The sequence below is a fragment of the Kogia breviceps genome, chromosome 4 (assembly GCF_026419965.1).
Source record: "Kogia breviceps isolate mKogBre1 chromosome 4, mKogBre1 haplotype 1, whole genome shotgun sequence".
NCBI lineage: Eukaryota > Metazoa > Chordata > Mammalia > Artiodactyla > Physeteridae > Kogia > Kogia breviceps.
In genome coordinates, this window is record NC_081313.1 from 44558577 (window position 1) to 44575395 (window position 16819).

At 39.1% G+C, this 16819-nt stretch overlaps 1 long non-coding RNA gene across 1 annotated transcript in view; it reads left to right on the forward strand.

Annotated features, from left to right (window-relative positions):
• The window catches only part of LOC136793999 (uncharacterized), a 176868-nt gene extending 162514 nt beyond the window's left edge, over positions 1 to 14354 (forward strand). The window contains exon 4 of the long non-coding RNA XR_010840146.1: positions 14248 to 14354. This is a non-coding gene — a long non-coding RNA (uncharacterized lncRNA). The remainder of the gene's footprint in view (positions 1 to 14247) is intronic.
• The last annotated feature ends 2465 nt before the right edge of the window (positions 14355 to 16819 follow it).

Sequence of the window (16819 nt, forward strand, 5' to 3'; positions counted from 1 at the left end):
AGGATTCCTTTTTACTTTATGAACCCCAAACAGCTGAGATTTGGGCAATATGATTAAAAGATAGCAAATTAATGCATTAATTTGAAAAATGTGTGCAAAGTACTGAACTAAGTTACAGCCCACAGAGCCTTCATTTACTTTCCTATGTTTATGTAAATGGACGTTCTGTTAATAAATTGAATGCAAGTGAATAAAATAAAATTTAGTATCTGTCATAACTACATGAGACAGTAACTTATACAGCCATAAAAATAAGAGATCTCTACTACAATTAAACAGGCTTATGTACTATGTGACCGATGAAAGCCTTGTTTATTATACTCACCACTGGTGCATTAAGACTTAGGAATATTTGAAATGAGGACATCTCAGGATTGTTCACTGTGATACCAGGATTTACAGTATTTTTAGAAGTGCCCTGGAGTTCTAACTATTCTTTGATAAACAGAACCTAGTCCTAAATCATGCTTCTGATTGTCTTGTAGTCCCTTTTCACTAAATATTAAGTGATGTTTATAATGAAACCTATATTAAATTTTTACTCCATTAAGGAGTTTTGGTGAGCCTGTAAAATTTAGCCACAGCTGTTGTTTTCTGAGAAAGCTTAAAAACTGACAGAATCATCTCTAAGGTTATTCTAGAGCCTAGGTATTCCTTTATGATCTGTGGCAATGTATGTTGGGTGGGTGATAGATTAAAAATAAGGACAGATGGAAATGTATGTTTATTCTTCTTCTACTGTATTTAAATCTCTAAAATCAGAATGTAACTTACATGGTGTTACATGGTTAAGTTGCAGTGTTTTTCTTCTTTGTTTATACATACTATAATGGTACATCTTGCAATTGATGGAGTGGTGGTAGCTCCTATTTTCTGATTCTATCAAATACACAGGACACACAAAAGGCTAAAAAGCTAATATATATTTTACAATTTTTCTATCAGTGAAGATCCATGACTTCATATCAGTCTCTGTGTATAGCTAAGAAATCCTTCCTACATTTCTCCATTTTCAGGTTCTGGGCTGGTAACATTGCCTGTAATAATTTTTATTAATTGGGTGTGTGTGTATGTATGTTTAGTGTCTGATAAAACTCTTCAGGGATTGTTCTCAGTGAGGATAGTGGAATAGCACTCAATTTTTTTTTATTAACAGAAGCTAGTGAGCCTAACCAAGAAGACATTTGTTTAGACAGACTGATCCAATTGATTCTCTCAATATTGAATTAAAATCAATGGAAAGGCAGGTTTACCAGAGAAGCTGAGAAACATCTTGGGAGAAATACTAAGACCCTGAATTTCAGAGCTTGAGCTATACAGTTAATGGAATTGAGTTTAACTAACTGATTGCTTTTTTCCCCATATGAATACCTGGATGCATGCTAGCATAGAGCTAGTCCTTAGCAGTTGACATATCCTGTTTTCCTCACACACAGTGTTTAATTCTATGGGCTGACATGCTCAGGCAGATAGAACTAGGATTCCCTAGAAAAGTGGATTTAAACTTTTTTGTGTGTGTGTGGTACGCGGGCCTCTCACTGTTGTGGCCTCTCCCATTGCGGAGCACAGGCTCCGGACGCACAGGCTCAGCGGCCATGGCTCATGGGCCCAGCCACTCCACGGCATGTGGGATCTTCCTGGACCGGGGCACGAACCCACATCCCCTGCATCAGCAGGCGGACTCTCAACCACTGCACCACCAGGGAAGCCCGGATTTAAACATTTTTGGCCACAGTGCTAAATACAGTCTGTTCTACATCCTGACATAATACATATGCACACACATAAATGAAAGTCCCACACAACTGAAGTGAAAACATTACAAACAATAATTACTACTAAGACTTTTTGCTTATGATTTCTAGAAGCACATGCAATATTTAACTTAAGATACAGACAACTTTAAAAAAAATTATTATTACTTTTTTGGCTGCACCACGTGGCATGTGGAATCTCAGTTTTCCCCACCAGGGATCAAACCCACGCCTCCTGTAGTGGAAACGCAGAGTCTTAACCACTGGACCGCCAGGCAAGTCCCAAGATACAGCCAAATTATTTTCCAGTGGTTAACCAATTTATACTCTCACCAACAGAGTATAAGATTTTCTATGGTCCACATCTGGCTAATGTTCAAAATTATGAGATGTTAAAATTGTGCCATATTTAATTTTGCCATATAATTATCTTTGCATTTATCTCATTTCTATTGAAGTGAGTACTATTTAATATAACTATTGGCCTTCCTTGTATCTCTTCCATTTGTGAGTTTTGCCTATTTTTCTGCCAGGTTATTTCTATTTTTTCTCATTGGTTTGTATAATCCAGATGATCTCATCTCAAGATTTTTAACTTAATTACATCTTTTTCAAATAAGGTAAAACTCACAGGTTCTGAGAATTAGGACATGGACATATCTTTTTGAAGGCCACCATTCAACCCACTAGAGGAGGTTTGGGTATAGTCCTCATACCCCAGCTTTGCATTCAAGCCAGTGTGTTCCTTTAGTTCTGTACAAAACCTCTACTAATTTGAAACTGATGCCATCTTGTTATGTGATTTTTATGCCCCTTCTCTTTGCTTTAATTTGCAGTATTCCTTCTCTTCCAAACTTGTAGCTAAGTGGATAACTCAATCAATATACAGTTTCTCAGTCTCTTCCTGACATCACTACTATCTCACATCCTCCTCATTTGAGCCAACCCACACCTGTGACTATCCTCGGGGCTTGTTATGGCTCCAGGTTTGTTTTTTAACTTCTTTACCTTTAACTGTCATCAAATTCAACACATCAGGATGTCCTTCCAGATCTTGTGTTCACTTACCTGTCCCCACATGTGTTCTTCAGCAACATTGAGACCTAGAGTCTCTCAATCCCTCATTTTTATCCTGTTTATAAGCCCTCTAAAGTGCTCGGTAATTGCTATCTGGTAGTGGTAGCAAAAGGATTCGTATTCAGATTCATAGTCCATCAACTTAACCACTTCCTTGCCAATATTCTCAATTCTCTTTTTTTTCCCATGCCAAACTGTATCCAGCTTTTTATATGATACTTTTCATAAACAATCGTGGTGTTTCAGGCAGGACATGGGCAGGCAATCATTAACAGTATACAACAACTTTCAAACTCCCTTTTTCAATGGACTACCAAAATCAGAAAACCACTATAAAACCCAGCGAAGTCTTCATGTGATGTTCTGGACAGGGAAAGTGTAGTGAGGGTTGACATTTCACAGTTAGCATGTTGTTTAACAGCTTTTTACAAGCCAACCCTAACTTACAGGAAATGTAAATGTAAATGGCAGAATTATCAATTTAAAGAGCCACAGTCTAAAAAAGGAACCACTGCTTTTTCATTCTCTTAATTGCCCAACCCCAAACCTAAATAATTTACAACAAAATAAATGTAGTTCTTACCCTCATGGATCTCCAGGCTGATTGCATAGAGAGACTTGAAGAGATAATGAAAAGTGTCAGTAGTGTTCTAAAAGTAAAAGTACAAGAAGCTAGTTTAGGAGAATAATTATCCCCTGAAAAAATGACATTTAAACTGGGTCAATGAAGAGTGAAGAGAAGAGAGTGCTGGCAATTGGAGAAACATGCGCAAAGGCCAGATTATCAGGTGATTCTGGTCTCAGTTTAGATTACTTTCTCTATGAAGCCTTCCCTGGTTTCCTGTGTCTAAGTCAGATCTCTCTTCTTTACACCTCCCCAGGAATCATCAGTTCTCCTTATTTAGCACTTAGAATCAGTAGTTTCTCCTTTCTCAATATGTTGTATTTGCCTGTTTTCTTGACTTTCTTTCCCTGGCTCTGGAAAGAGTTTGGTATTTGACTCATTCCCCATAATATCTCCATGCCAGGCAGTATCTGACATATAATACAGGCTTAATAAAATTTGTCAATTAATTTAATTGATCAATGAGAGTAAAGTACTCCAAGGGCAATAACTCTATGGATACAAATGAAGGCCAAGTGATTTGCTTTGCCTTTGTGGTGATCATATTGATGAGACTTATTCAAATCAGTTGAATTCAAGGCAATGTATATTTATCGTAGAATATGACATTACTGTAGGCATTGTTGAAATGTCACGTATTCTTCACTCACATGGTATAGTGATATTGATCTTACCTTTCTGAGGAAATCCCATACAAAATAAATAATATACAGAGTATGTTTGGGCAGACTGAGTACTCAGTCCAGTAAAGCAAGAGTGTTGTTTTTATATATGTGTATCAAAGCACATTTTTTTTTTTTTTTGGAGGACTCACTGAGTCACTGCATAGATTTCAGGCTCTGTAGCCATGAGAGATTTGGAAATCCATTCCCAGGACCACAGTTCTCAACAATACCTCAGTGTGTCACAGTCAGCTCTGAGGTAATGTCACCAAAAAATGGTGCTAATGTGTTCAGAACTCTTAGAGCTTTATCATGATTTTGTAGGAAAACGTGGATAGAATGGGAATTTGAATTAAGACAAACCATTAGCACATTAACTCTGGGACTGATGATAGGTCAAGGATGTTACCCCCTTTCAGACAGATTAATGCAGTTGTAGGCTTAAACAAGAGCCCTTTAGAGGAAAGAGGTTGGGAGAGGTGTGCGGGCAGACACTGTTTTCTTGTTTAGATTGTATCTGATGAAAATCTTTACTTTGAAGTCACGGCATTAGTAGGAATTTCACTTCCAAGAGTTAACATCCTAAGTATTATCAAAGTAAATCTCATAAATTTGCTATAAAGGCACCAAATTTCTAGTCACCTTAGGGAACAAAAAGGTAGACCAACCCACTTCCTGCACTAAAAAAGGAAATGCCCATCTCTGAAAGGGGCTGACTTTTAGACAATATGTCTTATCAATGGAGAAAGAATATTGGATGTAGGCCTCTTGACATATTTCTTCTGAAAGGTAAGTTAGTACAGCATTGTACTCTCAGCATTGGTACTTTCATGTCAGCATTTGTAACTGATGCCAAAATATTGGCTCTCTGTGCACCAATGCTGAACAGAAATACGCAGAGAGAGTTTTGGAGGAAAGAGAAAGAGTAGCTTTATTTCTTTGCCAGGCAAAGAGGGAATACAGCAGGCTAGCACCTTCCAAAACTGTGCCCCTTGTAGAGGGCAGTGAGAAGTTTTTATAGTAATGGTTCAAAGAGATCGTGATCAGCTCATGGACATTTTTCTGACTGGTTGGTGGTGAGGTAAGTGGGAGTCAGTATCATCAAGCTTCTGATTCCAACTGGTCTGGGGTCTACCTGCTTGTGGGCAGAATACAATCGTTAACTTTTTCTACCTGGAGAGGGTTTCAGTATCTGCAAAACAGCTCAAAGATATTGTTGTGTGTGCCCGTTGATGGGGAACCAGGACCTTGCCCCAAGGCTGCACTATTGTTTCTCTTGACTATTTGTTTCTCCTTTGTCTCACATCCCCTCCCTTCTCTAACAACTGCTTGAATTTGCCTTTTGGAACTCAGGGAAGGTTATTGAGGCTGAATGAAGTCTATTTCCTATAATCAAAGAAATGGGGGACACAGAAGGGCTTTGTGCCCAGGAGCCCCACTGGGCTCTGCTCGGTAACATAACTTTGGCTTTAGTTATCTTCATTTATAATAATATTATTTATAGTAAAACTGAGACTGTAATAGTAATAAATTTCTGTAATAATTAAGGGGCAATAGAGTAGAATGAACACTAGACTGAGAGTTTGAAAATCTGAATTCTTAGGTAGGGAGTAGCCACTAAATAACTAGAGATTTTAGATGAGCAACCACTAAATAACTAGAGATTTTAGATGAGCTACTGTAGGTCTTAAGTATTACAACTCAAAAATGAGAAGAATGGACTAGATCAGCTGATCTAAACTGTGTCCCTCAGAAACATTAGGGATCCCTGGTAACCCTCAAAGACCACTCAGTAGGGAACAGAGAAAATATTTAGGTGGGGTCTTTATTTCTACTTCTACTTTAACTAGAACCTCCACTTTGATTGCCTTTATATATTGGACTTTGTTAGAACATTTTCATGAAATGGTTCTTCTCTTCATTTCTTTTTAAGCAGTGGACTAGCTGACTTCCAAGTGTCCTTGCTGCACTAATATGCAACTACTCTGTCCTAGTAGAGCTTTCATAAATTCACATATTAAATACCTTAGAAATTTAGCTTAAGATGTTTCCAGAATAAGACTTAAAAATTTTGTCCAGAAAGAGCATTTTAAATTATGTCATAGATGCCCCAATCTGGAGTTTATCTTAAGAATAAAAGTGTTTTGCTTATTTTAGAGCATATCATGAATATTCATCTGAAAATACATGTTATCCTCAGAATAGAGTACCAAAAAGCACAAGAAGTACCTTCTCCTTATTCTGAGAATAATTTCCTGAAGGTTAATTAAAAACATTTATTTTTCAACCAACATTGTTTGAATATCTAGTATATACTAGCCAGGTACTGTTAGGCTTTAAAAATAAAAGAATCAAAAATGTCCCTCCTGACCTTAAGAATGTAGTCTAGTGGGGAAGACACACACATGGACAATTAACCACAGAGTGATGAGGTATATGTAGGGACAGACATATATAGTGTATATTTTTAAAGAGTTTGGCTTCCCTGGTGGCGCAGTGGTTGAGAGTCGGCCTGCCGATGCAGGGGACATGGGTTCGTGCCCCAGTCCAGGAAGATCCCACATGCCGTGGAGCACTAGGCCCGTGAGCCATGGCCACTGAGCCTGCGCTCCACAACGGGAGAGGCCACAACAGTGAGAGGCCCGCGTACCGCAAAAAAAAAAAAAAAAAAAAAGAATTAAGCATGGTGATAGGGTTTGTTTGTGTTCAAATTCTAGTTCCCTTGTTTAATAATATTATGGCTTCTAATTTCATGACTTACTTGAGTTATGGCTTCATTTTCTTCATTTGAAAAATGAGGATAGGAGAAGTAGCTGCCTCTTATGATTTTTGGGGGCCAATTAAATCTTATAATCAGTATCAGACACCTAACACAATGTCTGCAGTTAGTACTAACTTAGATGGCAGATGTTATTGCTATACTGCTTAGTAGATATTTTTAATCTTTATTTTGTATATACGAAGGGTTTGGAGACGGTATGTTCCTGCGTGGCTTGCAAGCAGAGGCCTTTGCTTCAGACTAGCTTTTTAAATGTGTTGTAGAGCAAATAGCCTTGGTAGATAGGGATGGTGTCTCCTTCTGGAGCAAAGCACAGGTGTGTTCACAGCCCGTTGAAACGAAGACCTTGCCTCCCTCTGGGGCAAAAGTCAGGTGGGCTTACTGTCTACTAGAAGAGAGTCAGGTTCCCGAGCTTGGGCTTCCTCTGCTGTAGCATAGCCTGCAGCCTGGGCAGGCATCACCTGGCCCTCTTTGTGTCATCCTGTGGTCAGAGGGGCTTGGGGAGCTGGTACACCTGCTGGTACTCTGTGGATGATAAAGTCTTTTGTCTCTGAGTCAGGAGTCATGTCTTCTTACAGCATCCAGGGGACAGTGTGCGCCTGCTCTGTTAGCTTGCAGGAAAGTAAAATCTCAGGACCTTCATAGTTCTTGATACTAGAGATACTCCAAGATAGAGATCTTACCCCAGCCAGAGGATCACAGCTTTTTAAACCATATTTTCTCTCTTTCCAAACAGCTTATTATGAAAAATTTTAAGCATATGCAAAGGTGAACACCCCTAATCCCATGACCTATATTATGCCAGTAACAACTTATTATATTGTAAATTTTTTTATGAAAATAAAGGTTAACATTTTTATTTTTGTTACAACTATAACTGGCATCTGTACTTCACAAACCTTTGAGCCTCATAATTAGAAGTCAGAATGCTTAGGCTCAGAAAGCTTAAGGATCTTGCCTGAAGCCCTGTAACTAGGAATCCTCTCAGCTGCTCAGTCCTCTGACTCCATATTTCTGGCTTTCAGTAAAAGGGTACATGTTCATTTCACAAGGTCAGGGAAGAATTACATTCTCCCCACCTTTCTTGTGTTGAGGCAAAGAGTGTTTATACCTGGGATGGGCCTGAACATAGAATCCAGCTCATGGTCCAGTTTAATCTGGATTGTCTCTCACTGAAAATATATACACCCCATTTAGGAACATCTTGAACTTGGTAATAGATGCTCCTTTGGGATGTCTCTACATCTGCTTTAACTGACACCTCCAGATTTACCTGCACAAGAAACTCTGCTGTTACTCTGATAAGCATCAATGTGGATCCCTAGAGCTTCTCCAAGATGTTCACAAGCAACTGGGAGGAATTTTGGCCATCACCACTAGGAGGAGGATATGAGGGGACTACAGATGCTCTGGGATGGTGAGGACGGAGAAGCCCTCCTGTGTCAGAGGGGTCTATTGTGGTGTGAAATGAAACTAGAGCATGAATGATAATTTACCTAGTTGTGAATTAAATGGCATCTATGACCTGGCCTGAGCCCCATCCAAAAGTTGTCATATTGTTTTATAGGAAACACATTAATTTATAAGTAAATTTTTGGCTGATAATATGTAACTTGGAGATAAATGATGAGTACATATGAACCTTGGGCTTTAACACTGACATTTATAACTTGAAAAATATGTTATTCTTCTTACATGCAAGTGTATCATGACACACCAGCCAGAAACATGCTTTATTGAGTTACTTGCATAATGTGTTCATTTTGAACCCCAGGATCTTTTTCACAGTCGTCAGGGAGTCCACTCAATGAGATTCTTCTCTCAGGCTTCATAAAAACAACCATACTATTGACCAATAATAAAAAATTAGCACTTTGCACAGGTAGCTGGCACATTGGAAGTACTAAAAATATTCATTGACTAAGTGAATGAATGAATGAACTAACTTATACTATACAAGAATGGTTACAGATGAATGCAGCAATATATACGCTGTTTCATCATTTCTAAGATATAATTTTCCACACTGTAATTAATATATCTGATATTAGATGTTTTAAATTGATACAGCTAGCAGTATTTTTTCATATAAAAGTAATGATACATCTTAAAATATTTTTTTTATGCTCAGTGAAATGTCCTTTATATCTCTACTTTACCTGTATATTGTGTACTCCTGGTAGGTAGGCCTGTCCCTTCATTACATTAAGAGGTACTATATTCATTTCTAATAATTTTACAATTTAAAATAGAACATTTTTGTTAGCTTTTCTTTTAATAGCTTGGAATATGTGTTCTACCTACCCACTACTATTAATTTACATGATGGGTAGGGCCTAAAACTTTCTCTATCCTCTGATAAGCACTCTGAAAATTGTCAACTGCGACTGCTTGCTGACATAGGAATGACAATTTAGTCTTCACTAGCTTAGGGTAGAGTGTAGGCATTCATGAACCATCTGGATTTTAGCAGACTGAGCTCTACCTCAAGAAAATTTCCCATTACACAGTGGTCACTTCCTATGTCACTCTACTAAGGGTTCCATCACCTCTGCGGTATCTGCAGTTTAACTTCTTAGCTTTTGACACCCACTTCTGTGTGGGCTCCTCTATCTGTCTTTATGTGCATTATTTAAGTGTTGCTGTCAGAGTGGGTGGTAGTATGCTCTCTGAATTGTCATGGCAACCAGAAAATCATTTTTCTAATCTTGTCGTTGGCTATTAATTGTTACTTTACAAATCTATTATATAAAAAGTCTCCACATGCCAGAGTGAATCAATCTTGTATGGATTACTTTTTTTTCAAATATTTTACGATCAGATTCCAAACTAATTTCCTTGTTGATTAGTGTGTCAATAGTCTAAAGGCAATGACTGTTTAGTGAGGCTGGGGACAGTAACATGTCAATTCGAAACCCAGGTTCCCTGGCTATTTGTCTGGGTTTTTTTCCCCCATTTACTTTTCTGTGATAATTAAACATAATTCTAGAGAATTAGTAAAAGTAGAGTACTTATATCCTAGATGCAATACTTTAATATGTCAGCCTGGGGAAATTCACTGGCTTATTCTTTGTAGATTGAAATGAGTTCTTTTAATTTTATGCAGAATGATATAGCTTTCCCTGCCGATGGTGTTAACAATCCTTAAAAGAAATACTAAGTGCTGTCTCTTCTTTAATTCCTGGAATAGAGAGCAGCTGAGGAGATGGAAGACTATGGCTAAATACCTTAATAGAATCTAAGTGGAAAGTATAAATGTTTGTGCTTTAATAAAGGATTTAATTTACAGTGGTTAAAACTACTGAAATATTTGTGTTTAAATTATTGCCTTTGCGTTTGATGGTACTGGATTTATATAAAAGTAGAATGATTATTGATTGTTTACTTTGATCTGATTCATGATAACCTCATTGGATGTCAGATTGATGGTGCACATACTTGTCTGAGATTTCCATTGCATCTCAGCAGACTCTTAGCATGGGGGGAACAAGATTAGGATTTTTGCACTTGTAGCTCAGTGGATGGGACAGTACAGAGATACTTTGTGCCATGTGCTATGTACTTTGGAATGTGCATTCTATAAATATTTTATGAGCCATCAACTTACTGAGCAATAGCCTAGTGATTTTTTTTTAATGGAGAACATAGCATCATCTTCAGTTGTTTATTATTTTTTATGCCATATGTTTTCATTTGAAGCTCTCTGGATAATTCAGGCAAAAAAAGAAGTGAGTGTGGCTTAAAAATACCTGAATTAGCTGCTAGGCTTAAATTCTCTAAGCTTGTGCTGCTCAAACAGAGGTGCACATCAAAGAAAATCCAAGGACCTTTATAAATAAGAATATTAAGACTCTCAGACCTCCTGATTCAGAAGCCTCCAGAGGTAAGACCCTGGATCTGTCTGTTTAAGTAGATTTCAGGTACCTCTGGCTCTTCATTCTGGCTAAGAACCACAGACCTGCTAAATACTCTGTTCCTGATTTATATGGTGCATACCTTATAATTTGTGTCTCTTGATCTAAAATTTTTGAGAAATCCTCACGCATGGAATCTTTCTAAATTTCTGGTTTGAAAGCCAACTTTTGATTACATTTAAGCCTATGCATTCTCTTACATGTATGGTGCACTTTACATTTAGCAAAGTACGTTCATTTCATCCTCACCGTCATCTTGTGAGACAGGCCATGGCCAAGGTGCATGAATGTGCAAGTTGGCTCGCAACACATGAGCCCCTGGTTGAGGGGACATGTGGGACCTCCAACCTGGTCCATACAATGAGCACTAAATTGTGGGCCTGCACCAGGCTGGATTAGCTCAGAGGGGACATCTTCTTCTAACTCTCACAGAGGCATGCCATGGGCCAGAGGCCCCCCTGAGGTAAACAAACCAGGGCTTATTATCCCCTTGAAGAGCTTGAGAGGCTCTGACAGGATCAATAGCTCTTCCAAGGTTTCACAGGTAATGAGTGGCCAGCTGGGATGATATTACTTGGCTTTATCCAGTGCTTTCCTGTCATACTGGAAATTATTCTTGTATATTCTTTGAGATACCCATGTAATTCCACCAAAGTAATTTACAAATGCTCTGGTTGTTCATTAAAACTGGTTCCTGGCCATATAACTATGTAGAATGAGTTTCTTTTTCTTTTTGATCAGGAGCAATTTAGTCAACGTTGGTTGTGACTTGTATTTGAAAACAAACACTCATACAAACCAAACAAAACAACAGTCTGATAACCTTTGAAATTCCAGGCTATGCTGAACATCTAGATTAAAATATGGAAAATCAATACAACTTCTGGGAGTTTTCATAAAGATGATAATGTATGTAAGATCATCCTTCAGGACATGATTGTCTTGTGATATACTGGAAACAGTAGGAGCCTGGAGATGGGGAAACTCAATGTCTAGTCCTGATAGTTTCCCTGATTTCATGCACGCCTAACCCAATTCATGATGAAATGATAAACCTCTGGCTTTTTTTTTTTTTTTTTTGCTGGAAATTAGTCTTGCACAAATATGTTCCTTGGCTAGTCTGCATGGTTCCAAGGGTGGGCCTTTGGATTCTTCTAGCCATGTCCCTGCGTCTTCATCAGCTGCCACTGTGCTCAACAGGTCACTCTCAGTGGGACATGGCTCTTCTCTCCTGACCCTTGCTGCTGCCAGCATCACTCTTGCCTCTTATTTACCAACCCTGAATGTAAAACCTTCCTCTCAACACCTCTTGTAAGACAGAGATCAGGCTGGAAGTATTGGTGTGTCTTTATTAAAGCCTTGCAGTAGTGGAAAGGAAGTTCAACACCAAGAATAACTCATAATGCTCTCTTTCTGGGCTGGTGCGCTATCTCACTACCAGCCTGTCTCTGTGTTCCAGGCACAGCTCACTCAGAAAGACTGGCAGAGCCCCAGGCCTCTCCAGACGTGGGAGTCCAAGCATAATGATTCTCATCTACAAAAAGAGGAGGAGGGTTCCCCCCCCCATTTCAAGACCTACCTCCCTAGTTTTTAATTTCTGCTCTACGTTTCAAATTTTCCTAGGATCATTAAGAGTGGCAGCATCTGCTTACTTTAGGAGAAATCTCATTTCTGCCCAGAAGGATGTGGTATCTCCCTAGACTCCCTATAAGACAGTTCAAAGTCATTAGTCAAGTCAGACTCCAGTAAATTAATCAGAGTCTAAATTATTCCACCTTTAATGATAGTCCCTGTGGGACACTGATGCTCTATCAGTGTGTATCTGTGCTTCGACTGGTTGAGTTCTATCTTACTCTCTCCTCTGAGGATTTCAAGTAATCTGGATTCCAGGATCGAGGGTCTCTTTTTATACCTCTCTGTTCTTCTCATTTTCCAATATGTCAAATGGAGATGAAAAATCCTTTATAGGGTTTTTAAAGGATCATATGTAAAGCATGAAATCATGCTATTTATGTGGTAGATTTTGTACAAATACTAAGTTTTACATTTTGTATATATATATTAATTTTAATTTAACAAATACTAAATAATAATTGCCAGGTGCCATGCACTTCTATAAATGCATTTAAGAATAACACATTTTATGACATCCCTTTGAAGTACTATGATTATCTTCATTTTATCTTTACTCTGAGACTCAGAGAAGTTAAGCAATCTGCCCAAGGTCACACAGGTAGCAGTGGACAAGTCAGTCTGGTTCTAGAATCTATGTTCTTAGCCCTTTTGCATAGGCTTAGAATTTTGGTATCTGAAGACATGACCAGAGTAAGCAAAAAAAAATCAATGTTTACTTGCAATATGAAGGAAGCCTTAAATTAGGATTTAGTGGAAACAATTATCCAAGTATATAAATCACCAAGAAAATAAGGATCTGTGTTCTTTCAGATGCCAGTTTTTGTGTGGCTTGTTATATTGAATTTCTATGTGTAACAGGTGTTGATAGAAAAGAACAGCTAAGGGCCCTATCCTTAATCTAGGGCCTTGCTATTTAAAGTGTGGTCCCAGGACCAGCAACATCAGCCTCACTTGTGAGTTTGTTGGAGATGAGGATTCTCAGGTCCACCCAGACCTGTTGAATAAGAATCTGGATTTTACCAAGAACCTCAAATGATTTCTGGGCACATTAAAGTTTGAGAAGCTCTGGTCCAGAGCAGCATATGTTCCAGCATTGACGTGAAATAATATGACACAGGTGTAAGCAGCTGTTTACCAGATGTGCCCAGGGAGGACATCAATATGTTTGTATTCCTAGAATGAACTTGCGACACGTCACTCTTCAGCAGCGGGAGAACTCTGTGTTAGTAAATCGTGATTACCACTAGGAAACATCCCTCTTTAAAGTTTCTTCTGTTTGATACAGACCTTCCAGATCACCATTGCCAAGCTCCATTTGAAGGCTCTAAGGTGATGAGGGTCCATGTCATCCATTCCAGATCATAACTGGTGGATCTGTTTGAACAGGCACACAAGTTGATCAGTGTTATCTGGGTGATAGAGGCTATTCTGTGACATCACTCATGTCTTTGAGATTCTCAGTGGTGATTTCTGCTCTCCTGGTTTATGCTTTGACCCTTCTCCTCCAGCACAGGGACTTTCTGACTCCTGCCTCTTCACATGGCTCCTGCTGTCTGGCCCAGAGCTCAGTGTGCTGGGATCTGGTCTGAATACTCTTATCCTGTTTCTCTCATGCCTTCCTGTCCTGCTTGGACATCTTGATATCCATCTGAGCGCCCCTCTCCAGATTCTGAAAATTGTTGGTATTGCCTAGCTGTACCCAGCGGTGGATTCTCCTCCATGCTGGAGTGACTGCATGTGTGTTGTCTGTGGGACTAATCAGACGCGGGGTTGAACACAGCTTCTGATCTTTCTCTTCCAGGCTTGCTCTGCCTCGTGTCCCTTCACAGCTCTACAGCATCCCTTGCCCTGCAGAGAAGTCTAAGGCCCGTAGGCACTTCTTGTGGATGAGCACGAGAGTGCAAATACACTAGAAAAAAGGTAAGGCTGTGAATGCATTCAGTCATGAGGGAACTGAATTCTGTTTCAATTTCTGCTGTCAGAACAGCCTATTCTTCGAAATAAAAACGTGAGCCAAACACAGTCTAATTTAGTTAATAGAATATCATGATCAAATCAGATTGGCTATTTTATAACCTAAATCAGTTGTGGAAATGAAATAACGTGCCTTGAGCTCCTAGCAGGATGCTTCTTCTATGGCAGGTGTGTTAATAGCTGCTGGTTCCCTTTTTCCTGGCAATCAGTTCAAATAAAATAGAAAAGGTCTGTTTTGATGTGGTGGGTAAACCTGGCTTTAGTGTCTGTATTCTAAGTCTGTCTTCCTAAAGACATGTATTAAGCATCTTAAGAAGGGTCTGAGGCCATTAAATTCTACTGGACAGTCCAACCATTACGGCCAGAAGCACATCATCAAGAAAAGCCGTTATTTTTTGATAGTGGTTTTTCCATAATTGATAAAAGCTACAGAATAGTCTTTGCAAAACCCAGGGTCTCTGTAGGAGTGTGAGGCCAGCTCGGGAATGAACAGTGTGTGTTTTGTTCAACTTGGTTCAAATCATTGAGCATCTGGTTTATGCAGATAATAGAGAGCGTTTGTCCAGACACCTGGCATGTGCAAATTGCTTCTCATTTTTATACTTGCAAATTAGGAATCCAAGACCCCTGCAGGGTTATGAATAAATAACAGGGCTAAGGGCTTACAGACCAAAGTCATTGTTAAAATAAACAAGCTTTAGCTCAAGATTTAACAAGCCAGTCACCCTGTAAGTAGTGCATTCCCAGCTCTGCATTGTCATCTTTGTGGGTTATATTCACCGGTCATTTCTTTTTCTTTTCTTTTCTTTTTTTTAAAAGAAATTGTCTCCATTTCCTCATTTTGATGGCCTTTGACAGATGGTACACAAAGGAAATATGGTTTTATATAGTGAGCTTGGTTGGTGTGAGGATGAGGTTAGAGGTCTTTGCTTTTCTACCCTTGGTAAAGTCTCAGAAAAGAGTTGGCTCTGGACAGAATTGTGAGGAAGTGCGTCCTTCCATTCCATGACGTTCCTCTTTCTCTACCCTGACTTTGCCCTCTGATGGATTGCCTCCCCTGAGTGTTCTTTTTCTTCTTACACCATCTGAAAACTTGTTTTCAGGAGATATATGCAGAAAAACTCATACGCATGAGCAGACAGCTGTTAAAGTTGTAATATATTCCTTTTACAAGGAATATTGGTATTTTAAACTGGAGACAAGAAACCACATGTCAGAGGAAAAAAATAGGAATCTGTTAATTGCAAAATGTTAGGCATTAGTGAACAGATGGAGAAAATACTTCAGTGGGGGAAGGAGATCCTGAGTTTCAGGATGAGTTTCATTAATCCACACAGGCTACTTGCCCTGCCTATGCATACGCTAGGCTGTTCTTCAGAGCTGGAAAGTCAGGACTGAAGTGGAAGGGTGGGGGAGAGGAGAGGATATATATGAGGATCAGTGGAGGAGAAGAGCAAGAAGAAATATGGATGTGATGCTAAGGGGTTGGAGTTATCTTTTTATTAAGAAATTGAGGCTTTGGACTAAGAGATGGAAAACAAGGGTGCCTACAGCTCCTACTTAATACCGTGGAGTGGAGGCTATCCTGACAATCTGGTGTGCTTTCAATGTAAAAACATACTTTTGAAGAGTGATAAGTCCTTATGTAAAAGCTTGAAGTCATTATTCATTTTGTTAATATTTTCACTTGTTTCGTGTTTGATTTGCTTAAAGTAATGCACTTTTGCACAGAAAATAAACCCTAGGCAGTAACATTTAATCAGATATGGTGTGGTGGCCCCCAGGATGGCCCCCAGTAACTCTTGCTTCCTGGTATCCGTGCCCTTGTGTAGTCTTTTCCCATACTCGGTATTATTGATCTATGAGACAAGTAGGATATTATGGAAGTGACACTGTGACTTCTGTAAGGTTAGGTCACAAATGTGTGATAGCTTCTGTCTTTTACTATCTGCATCACTTGCTCTGGAGGAATCCAGATGCCATGTGATAAGAACATACAAGTAGCCCCACGGAAATCTCATGAGGGAGGAAGTAAAGTCTTCTGCCATTAACCAGCTCCAACTTGCCAGCCAAATGAATGCCTCCTGTTGGAAGCAGATTCTCCAACCTCAGTCAAGCCTTCAGATGAAAATCCAGCCAACATTTTGATTGTATCCTCATGAAGGGCCCTGAGCCAGAACCATGTAGCTAAGCTGCTCCCAACTTCCTGACTCACAGAAGCTATGAGAGATAACTAATGTTTATTGTTATTTTAAGCCAGTATATTTGAGGTAGTTTTTTATGCAGTAGTAGATAACCAATACATATGGATAAGGCAGAGATCTAGGCTGGAAGTATGCACAGAGAAAGAGTGCCTGTGTTTTGCAGATATTATACGTTGTAGAAAGGAGAAGGGCAGA